Genomic DNA, 10,000 nt, shown 5'->3' with positions numbered 1-10,000 from the left:
TCACCTCAACCTAACACAACTTATTGATGTTCCAGCATCATAAAAATGTGTTGGAACAATGTGATTTTTTTAAATAGTCACAAAATGTTTTTTTCACCTAAATCAGAGGTGATGAAATCACTTTAATCCTAAACAATTAATTGGTATTCCATTAACCAGAAAATATGTTGGAAAAACACAAAACTTTGACATAGTTTGAAAGCATTTTTTTCATGTTTATTGAAGGTGATTGAATCATGCATACAGCTACATTTCAGTAACATGATTCTTTAGTCTCAATCCCCCCCCCCCCAAAAAAAAAAAAACATATGGTAAACATATTAGGTCTAGGCTATACAAATGCATTGCAGGTCACAATTTGATGTACAGGCATGTGCAAACAAAAACAAAAAAAGGAGTCAGAATTCTGTGATTAAATGTATTGACTTTCACTGTACGCATGTAAATTGCACACAGATATACAAAACATAAGGACAGTCACAACTAACTGCTACTCTTAGACAAATCAACGAGCAGGAAATACAACGAGCAGAGTCTGTAAACAAAAAGAAAGTCCAATTCGCTTTAAAGGTGCACTGTGTATTATTTTCAGTAGTTTATTTTGAGATTTCATGCTGCCCATGCACAAATGTTGCATTTTTCATGAATATTTACCACCACCAAACTTTAAGTTGTCGTTATGACTGGGGAAATTGCTCTTTCCATACATGAAAGGGGGAGGAGGAAAGAGGAATCTTCTCCCCTGGCTGTCATTTTGAATTTCTAGAAATGAAGATTTTTAGTAAATTTACTGAACTTTGGTCATACTAACACATTTTCGTTTATTACTAAGTAAATATTCATGAAAAGGACAAAGTTGGTAATAGGCAGCACCGTTTCAATGTGCAGCATAGTTGCCTACTCTGGTCACCATCCACACAGTGCACCTTTAAGAAAATGATTTGTTTGGTTGCTGTGAAAAAGTGCTCTCTGGCTGGATTAGCATTCATGTGAACACATCGGACACAAATAAAATTCACTCTACATACAGTTCTTTTAGCTCATTGACCAAGTGCATTAGTCCACACTAGTAGGTGTGCGTGTGTGCGTTCATGCGCGTATACTGTATGCATGTGCACGTATAATGTATGCATGTGCGCGTGCATCTGGCAGTCCACCATTCATTTGGTTGTCCTCTTTGGTGACCACATTTGTGTTATTACCCAGTCTTATTTAAGTCTAGTCTTGGTATTTTGTTTGTCTTTAGTTTGGGTCAAAATCAACACAGTATGTACAAAACATATGCACACTCAAGTGCTATTCTTAAACCAGCAAGGAGCTGGAAGTGCATACAAGCAAATAGATCTCTAGAAAAAAAGGTACATTTCACTTAAAGAAACAAAAATAACTGCTGTTTTTTAGTTGCTGAAAAAAAAGAGTCCTTTCCTATTGGGTGTCACGTGTGTGACAGACATACACTAAAACTGACAATGTCCTAAGGGTGGGATGCCCAATCTTCTGTCAGAGCAGATTCCAATAGTGATGTCTTCAATTGCTTCGTCTACGGCAACTTCATCCATGACCTATTCAACACAGACAAAAGTAAATAAACACAAATTAACCAAGCCATTTGAATTAACAAATAAATCAACATTAAGCTGGGCAGTAGGTTACTGCAAAGTCCAAAGCATGTCCTCTGTTCCACTGTCAAGATTCTCAGTTCTAATTCTGATGTGGGACCTGGATGATGATTTAACGCTGGTGTGAATTGGCCTGAGGTCGTCAAATACCCGAGCCAAAGCTGTGTAGTTGCCTTCATTCTGCAGGGATGTCAAACTCAAACCCAGGGCCAATTGTGACACATGAAGTCATTTTATGTGACCTGCAAGATCCTTGCATAGCATGACAAGACTTTGACATGAAACTTGGTGTGTCACAGGAATACCAGTGGGCCCAGGCCAATGAAAAAGTTCACTCTCATATGGAACAACACCCCAGGCCTACTGTGTCCTTCGCTGGGATCTACAAGGAGCTTGTAGTAGACAACCAGTGATGCCAATCCTCTGTTTAAGGTGTTTCAGAGCACAGAGATGTAAGGATCAGTTCGTCTCAATTAAGAGAACAAGTTTCATTATGCATATACAGGTACGGTATATACTGTTCCTTGCGAGGAGACTTTGAAGGAAAAGTCTACTGCATTTCTCTGCTCTCTGATCTGAGATGAATTGAGAACCTCTCTGGCGTTTGTGCATGCGTGCAGTAATATGGCATGCAGGGCTTGTCTGTCAAGGGGCTGAAATAAGAAGTTCTTACAGTTTTCCCCATCTCAATAAGTTTCCCTGATAACTTAAGATGATTAAAAATAAAACGTGCAATATTCTAGGCAGACATACAATGGACAATATAATGAAAAGCGTAACACAGCTGGTGCACTCTGTCGACTCTGATTTCTACCCCCTCCCCCCCATCAGAGTGAAAAACATGTGTCAACAAAGTGCTCTCAGATATTATACCCTTCATTGTAGTGCTCATTTTGTTTCTACATAGAAGATATTAATATTTATTTTTGTTTAGCTGCACATGCATTGTGTAGTAAGTGTATTGGAATAAGGAAAGCGTGGGATAGCTTGCTCACTTTCAACTGAAGCCTCTCAATGTCATGTTGAGCATAGCACAATGCATACAAACTACAGCTCCAGGCCTTTTTATTAGAATACCATGAAAAAGTTGATTTATTTCCATAATTCCATCAATAATGTTAAACTGTCATGGATTGTAGATTCATGGCCCAGTTTTTTAACTATTCCAATCATTGTTTTTTTTCTTTTTATATACGTTGGCCTTCCAGCTCAAAAAACCCATGAATTGGGGAATTCACATTATTAGAATATTGTTATAAAATCACATTTTTCTTCATCAAAATTCGGGTCACATTAAACCAGTTGAAATTTGGTACTTTCTACATAACATGCAATGGTCAATACTTGGTTAGGACATTCTCTGTCTTCATAATGGCCATGATGCGTTTAACATTGAAGTCAATGGCAAAAACAGTGCATGGGAGTTATGGAAGCCCAGATATCCTTGATGCTTTGCTGTTAGCTGTTCTTGTTTGTTGACCTGGTGCCCCACACTTCACTCTTCAATATACCCTGTAGATTTCCATGCCACGTTTTGGTGTTAACTCACCAGTTTAATTCTAACTCAACAGAAATAAAAACCCCATTCATTTTCAATGGGGTTTCATTTCTGGTTATTTAGAATTAAACTGGTGAGTTAGCGCCAAAACGTGGCATGGAAATCTACAGGGTGTATTGAAGAGTGAAGTGTGGGGCACCAGGTCAACAAACAAGAACAGCTAACAGCAAAGCATCAAGGATATCTGGGCTTCCATAACTCCCATGCACTGTTTTTGCCATTGACTTCAATGTTAAACGCATCATGGCCATTATGAAGACAGAGAATGTCCTAACCAAGTATTGACCATTGCATGTTATGTAGAAAGTACCAAATTTCAACTGATTTAATGTGACCCGAATTTTGATGAAGAAAAATGTGATTTTATAACAATATTCTAATAATGCGAATTCCCCAATTCAAGGGTTTTTTGAGCTGGAAGGCCAACGTATATAAAAAGAAAAAAAATAATGGTTGGAATAGTTAAAGAACTGGGCCATGAATCTACAATCCATGACAGTTTAACATTATTGATGGAATTATGGAAATAAATCAACTTTTTCATGGTATTCTAATAAAAAGGCCTGGAGCTGTAACTAGTGTCACACTCCACACTGAGCATGGGAACACCAGGGAGGTAGTCATCAACACTTCTCAGATCAGATCATCTCGTCTCAGATAACTCCAATTCTAGTACTAAGCAATAATCTAATATTCACTGGTCAGAGTACTACAAAATTTAAATATAAACATTCGAGAAGCAGCTCCTTATACCACTGGAATATTTAGTCACCCCCTTTCAGGTAACAGCTAATTTAAAGCTGGAGTCAAGTTGTTAAGGTGCACTGGGTAGGGTTGTGGCCAAAGTGAATGCTTTACCTTGTGGACTTGGAACAGTGCAGGCCATTGCAGTGGGACTGTGGTGATTCTTTTCAATTCAGCACTGATCTGAAAAGACATAAAGAGCCCAAAGGATTTAACAATCAAATCATTAACATTAGGAGAAAGCCACACACACATTCAAGAAAGGAGATAAAACGCTGTAATTCACAAAAAACATTAAAGACAATCCGAATTGAATGTCTTACCTTGCGAACTTTAAACAGTGCAGGCCACTCTGCCAGAAGTCCTCAGAAATGGTGCAGCTTGTACAACTTCATGAAAGGAAGGAAGGAAGAAAGAAAGAAAGAAAGAAAGAAAGAAAGAAAGAAAGAAAGAAAGAAAGAAAGAAAGAAAGAATAAAAAAGGAGAACATTTGTAACCTGTGCAGCATGAGTTCTGGAAATAAACTACTTAAAAAAATCACTCTGCACCTTTAAAATCACAGACTGTATCATGATCTGCTTCAATTGTCATGGTACATGTTGGTGAAATTCAGATTTCCAATATTGACGCCATGCATCCAGCCTAAAACCATGTCTGTCTCACTACCACTACTTGACCATGAGCATGGGACAGTTTACTTTGTACTACTCACTTGGTTAAGATCACACATGCTTGACACCATCCGAAAAAATGTGTTCATGTTGGTGTCATCAGACCAGAGGACATGGTTCCAGCAATCCATATCTGAAGTCTGTTTGTCTCTGATGAAACCATGATGAACACATTTGCTTTAGATTGTTTCAAGCATGTGTGATAGTAGCCAAGGGAGAAGTATAAAGAAAATAGTCCCGTGTTTACGGTCAAAAATGGTGGTGGGACTGATTTGTTTTGAGATTCTATGAATGGCATCAACATTGGGAAGCTGACTGCCACCAAAAGAAACATGGCATATGAATGTACTGGTACCATGACTACTAAGGCAGATCATGATCCTCTCTATGGGGTTTTAACATGCAGGGGTGTAACTTAATAGTAAAAAAAGGCTTTCTGCTCAGGGACCATCAAGTAGACAGGCAAAAAATACAGAAACTTACATCAGCCAATTCAGCAACAGTTGCTTGGATTGCAGGGGAACTGTGGTGATTCTTTTGAATTCAGCACTGATCTGAAAAGACATAAAGAGCCCAAAGGATTGACAAATCATAAACATTAGGGAAAAGCCACACACACACACACACACACACACACACACACACACACACACACACACACACACACACACACACACACACACACACACACACACATAAAAACAATATAAAAACTTTAAAGACAATCAGCATTGAATGTCTTACCTTACAGACTTCGAACAGTGCAGGCCGCTGTGCCAGAAGTCCTTAAAGAAAGAAAGAAAGAAAGGAGGAATTGGTGAGGTTAAGCATTTATAAAACAGCACAGGATTCGTGAATGAGGAGCATGCATTCTGTAAACTAGGCTACTTGTAAACAATGCTCCACTTAAAAGAGGAAGATATATGCTAAGTAAAACGAGATAACAAGGCAGTGCATGCTTTGCATTGCACCATAAGTGCAAGTAAAAAAAGTGCTATGCACTTCAATAAATAGGACTATTCCCACATGTTTCATCCAATTCCCTGTGCAAAGTTTAAATTCAGGTTATATGCACTCTATCTAGGTCGGTTGTTCTTTGACTTCGTGTGTAGGAAAGCTTACATTTGATTAACCTTCGGTTAAGACCACAAGTGCATGTGTGCATTAAACACCTGGTTTGGGTCAAAAAAGAAAACTTTAAAAATAGAATACTTGGCTTAAAATGAACACACCGAAACGACGCCAGCCCTCTGTTCTCGTGAGCATGCAACGTGTTCGATCAAGTTCTAGTTCGCTGTGCATAACCCCCACCACCCCTCCCCCATTAACGGATCAGACCATCCCGCGCAAATATAGCTATTAACTGAAGATGACCAGCTAGATTGTTGTACAGTAGCAGTTTTTACTACATCCTTTGAATATCCTAAATGTACATATCTTCCTTTCTTTTCGAAAATGACATGATGCATAGCCAACTGCATGTGTTTGCAGTGCACCTGTTACTAAGCAAAGAGCACTGCGCGGGTAAATGTAGTAGAGTCTAAGCTCAGCTTCCACACACAAAAGACACAAGAGCAGTACTACATCGCCCACCATAAATGAAAGTACTTCAGTTACTTACTCAATTTCGTGTATATCTTCACACATGACAACACTATTCCAGCGAGATGAGACTGAAGAGTAGGACCGAGCTGAGGCGAACGGCTCTCTGGCTTTGAAACTTTCCGAGTTCTTCTTGTCTTAGAAAGTGGTGCACTAGCGCCACCTCAGGACTGGAGGCCACCCCAGACACAACTTAATCATGTTCATTCAAAGCATTAGAAACATGCCAATTCAGCAGTCTCCAAGAACACATTATCCTTATTTGATGAAATCATGTTTACTCAAGGAATGTTAATGAATTGTTTTGCATCTATTTACTTTATATAGGTTAATTCAAAGACCCGCCATTCCCTCTTTTTTCAGTGTTACACACTCAGAACTTCATGCAATACTTCTTTTAACGAGACCAACGTTTCGTAAGCCTGTCTCAAGTATTGCATGAAGTTCTGAGTGTGCGACAACATTTGCTTTTGCATTAAGTTCCATGGATTTTGCTAACACTCTGTGATGTCACAGAAGTGCTCCTGAGATCTGCCTAGTTACCAAGGATGTGCTTGTTAGTGATACATTTCCACTGGTGCACATGCAGGGCATGCAAACCTTTGTAGGCAGTTTAGTTGTATATATTGGTATTGAAAATAAAAGCACAATACTGGACCCAAAGTGGATGTTATTGCAGTAGACATCATGTGAAATTATCATGGGAATGGACTGCAAAGTGCTTGATAAAAATATAAGCGCTCCGATTGGAGGAGTAAACTCGCTGTGTGTGTGTGTGTGTGTGTGTGTGTGTGTGTGTGTGTGTGTGTGTGTGTGTGTGTGCGTGTGTGCGTGTGTGTGTGTGTGTGTGTGTGTGTGTGTGTGTGTGTGTGTGTGTGTGTGTGTGTGTGTGTGTGTGTGTGTGTGTGTGTGTGTGTGTGAGAGAGAGAGAGCGACCGAGAGAGAGAGAGAGAGAGAGAGAGAGAGAGGGGAGGGGAGGTGTGTGTGTGTGTGCGCGCGCGTGCGTGCATGCGTGTGCACGCAAGTGAGTGTGTGTTTTAATGAGTGTGTGTGTGTGTGTTTGTGTGTGTGTGTGTGTGCTCTGTATATGTGCATGTTTTCTGAGCCCCCATGTGTACGGCTCTAAATTGGGCCAAGAAAGCTTTAATTGTTCTTCTTGGTATTTATTTTTAATTCATGATTTTTAATTAACTTCATAGTAACAGCTCATGCAATTTTTAAGAGGAAGCGAAGTGGATCCGAAATGTTCCCACAAATATGTCCAACCAGTTCATGCTGCATGTGATATCGCATTTTTTTTAAAGAGAGAAAACAATTGCTAAACAATTCACAATCTTCCTTTCCTTCAGCAGTGTAAGTAGAGGGCCATCGAGAAACACACAGTGGTGTTTTGCATGACTGTTGGGTAGCAAGTCTGCTCTGTGCTCGCAATGGCTCAAGTGGAGGGGAATGTATTGTGCTTAACGTAGCTTTTGGCAGTATAGACAAATGATAGAAATACCCAAAGTTGATTGCTTCCCGACAAAGTGGGTGGTTCCCGATTTCTCCGGAGCTCAGAAACGATATTTGTATTGCTCCTGGCCTGACAAGAAGCAACGCTGATGATGTTGCATCACTAGGAGGGCGAGGCCTGGCTAAACAGGAAGTAGATAGTTACAGTATATCCCCCCCAAGGGACATGTGCTGATTGGATAACATGACCTAAACAGGTGTAATTGGGTCGGTACCAGTGCTGCAAATCCATTACACACACCACCATGGTAATTAAAGAACTCTTTCATTGTGTGGGAGTGTGTGTGCGTGTGTGTGTGGGAGTGTGTGTACAAGTGCCTCAATATTGACCCCGAGTACCCTCTCGAGTCCACATGGTGATTACTGAGATTTGCTCAAAGCTATGTTAGGTTAGGGGTTATGGTTTTGTGTTGTCTTAAAATTCAGATTGGTGTATGTAATTATGCAATTTATTACAAAAAAATAATATGTTATTATATGTAATATGAAATATATGGTCAAACTGCAGTTTGCCGGCAATGGTTGCTCATGCACAGTATGCTGCAACATGGGATATTCCCTGCGAATTACAGACCTTTTTTTTGGTAAGATATTTTTATGGGCTTTTTGGGCCTTTATTTCGGATAGGACAGTGAAGGTGCGACAGGAAGTGAATGTGGAGAGAGATGGGGTAGGGTTGGGAAATGACCCCGTCCGGACTCGAACCGGGGTCCCCATGGTCATGCAAGCCGAAGTGTGAGGTGCTTAGCGCACTGCGCCACAGCACCCCTGTGATTTGCAGACTTTTTACAGCCATTTGCGTGGCTCATCAGCTGAAGGATACCTGAGGTTTATTAGTGAAAAAAAAAGCGAAAGCCCAAATGGGAAACTCCAGCTCCCATTGTCATTGTGTCACAGCACTCCACAGCACACAAGTGAACACTGTTCACAACGAAATTGCATTTATGCCTCACCTGCAGCCCTCAATGGCGTCTGAAAGGGAGCAGTGCGGCGGGGTGTTGCCATGCTCAGGGTACCTCAGTCATAGAGGAGGATGAGGGAGAGCACTGGTTACTTACTCCCCCCACCAACCTGGCGGGTTGGGAGTCGAACCGGCAACCTTTGGGATGCAAGTCTGCCGCCCTAACCCCTTACCCATGACTGCCCACTAGAGATGTAAATAAAATCGAAATGTATCGATGTATCGGAAGTATGGGCCGGCGATTTAATCGAATCGCATGGTATCGTGGGGCATTCTTAAGAATCGAAAAGAATCGAATCGCTGGCCCCTGTGCAATGCCCTAGCTCCATAACACAATAGTAGTGGAAAAGTAATTGGAAAAAATGTAATCGAACCGAATCGCATCGTATAGTGGGGAATTCTTAAGTATCGAAAAAAATCGAATCCCTGATTGGAGAAATCGATACCGTATCGTATCGTATGGTCATGATGGCTGTGACTTACACCCCTACTGCCCACAGCTATTAACATGTCTCATCAACTGAAGGACACCTGAGGACACATGAAGGTCCTCAAGGCTTCGCTGCCTCTCCAAGGACAGCAGGTGGAAATCTGCAAAGTCTGCCAAACCTGGGCATCACAACATCACTCCTTTAATGTTTATGTCCTCATTCACTTTCTCTGCCAAAACACATACAGGCAAAGACAAAGTTAAAGACGAAGTTAAAGACAAAGTCAGTGTTGTACGCGGATATGAACCTGAAGGTGGAGGTAGTGTTGATGGATCTTCCTTTCAGGTCCAGCAGGCCCAAGGACACTACAGTATTCATCTCGTCGTTGCAACTAATTTTTACAGGAGTGTTCAATTTTTCAGGAGAAAGAAGTTTACCGGACACTTGTTTGACTTTATGCTCGTTTATTCAGAGTGAACAACGCGTTTCGCCTCTGTGCGTGATCAGGTTTGCTCAGGCATTGACTAATATCACGCATGGGACTGTTCTCTTCATTGTAAGCGCATTATGACACGCCCCTTTAGGCAGACCGGAACCTGGTCACTCACGTTAGGAGCCCATAGAAACCTATCATGTTGGCATATCTCTATATACTTAAAGAATCTCTGCTATTACTCCATCAGCTCAACCAGCTCCAGAATGGCCCAGTGACCTCTGTACTGGACAGCTATAATAGGCGTCATTGGCAGGGCCCCAACACTTTGTGTGCATGGCAGGGTACCAACGCTCCGTGTTCACACACACACACACACACACACACACACACACACACACACACACACACTGATTCAATCATGGGGGTCCCTTTCCCAGCACACTGCCTGCCCTGCGTCAATCAGTTG

At 41.1% G+C, this 10,000-nt stretch overlaps 1 protein-coding gene and 1 long non-coding RNA gene across 2 annotated transcripts in view; one reads left to right on the top strand and one right to left on the bottom strand.

The window, feature by feature from the left end:
- Positions 1 to 10,000, top strand: part of LOC134452382 (cell adhesion molecule 2-like) — a 666,831-nt gene that overhangs the window by 56,283 nt on the left and 600,548 nt on the right. The window lies entirely within an intron of this gene.
- Positions 4,821 to 6,540, bottom strand: LOC134451920 (uncharacterized). The gene is made up of 3 exons (XR_010035311.1): positions 6,214 to 6,540; positions 5,337 to 5,377; positions 4,821 to 5,146 (listed from the first exon to the last, which is right to left on the bottom strand). It is a non-coding gene; the product is annotated as an uncharacterized LOC134451920 (long non-coding RNA).

This window comes from Engraulis encrasicolus, chromosome 7, assembly GCF_034702125.1.
Source record: "Engraulis encrasicolus isolate BLACKSEA-1 chromosome 7, IST_EnEncr_1.0, whole genome shotgun sequence".
NCBI lineage: Eukaryota > Metazoa > Chordata > Actinopteri > Clupeiformes > Engraulidae > Engraulis > Engraulis encrasicolus.
The sequence above is the reverse complement of the archived record's forward strand: the minus strand, read 5'-3'. Positions and strand labels throughout refer to the sequence as shown.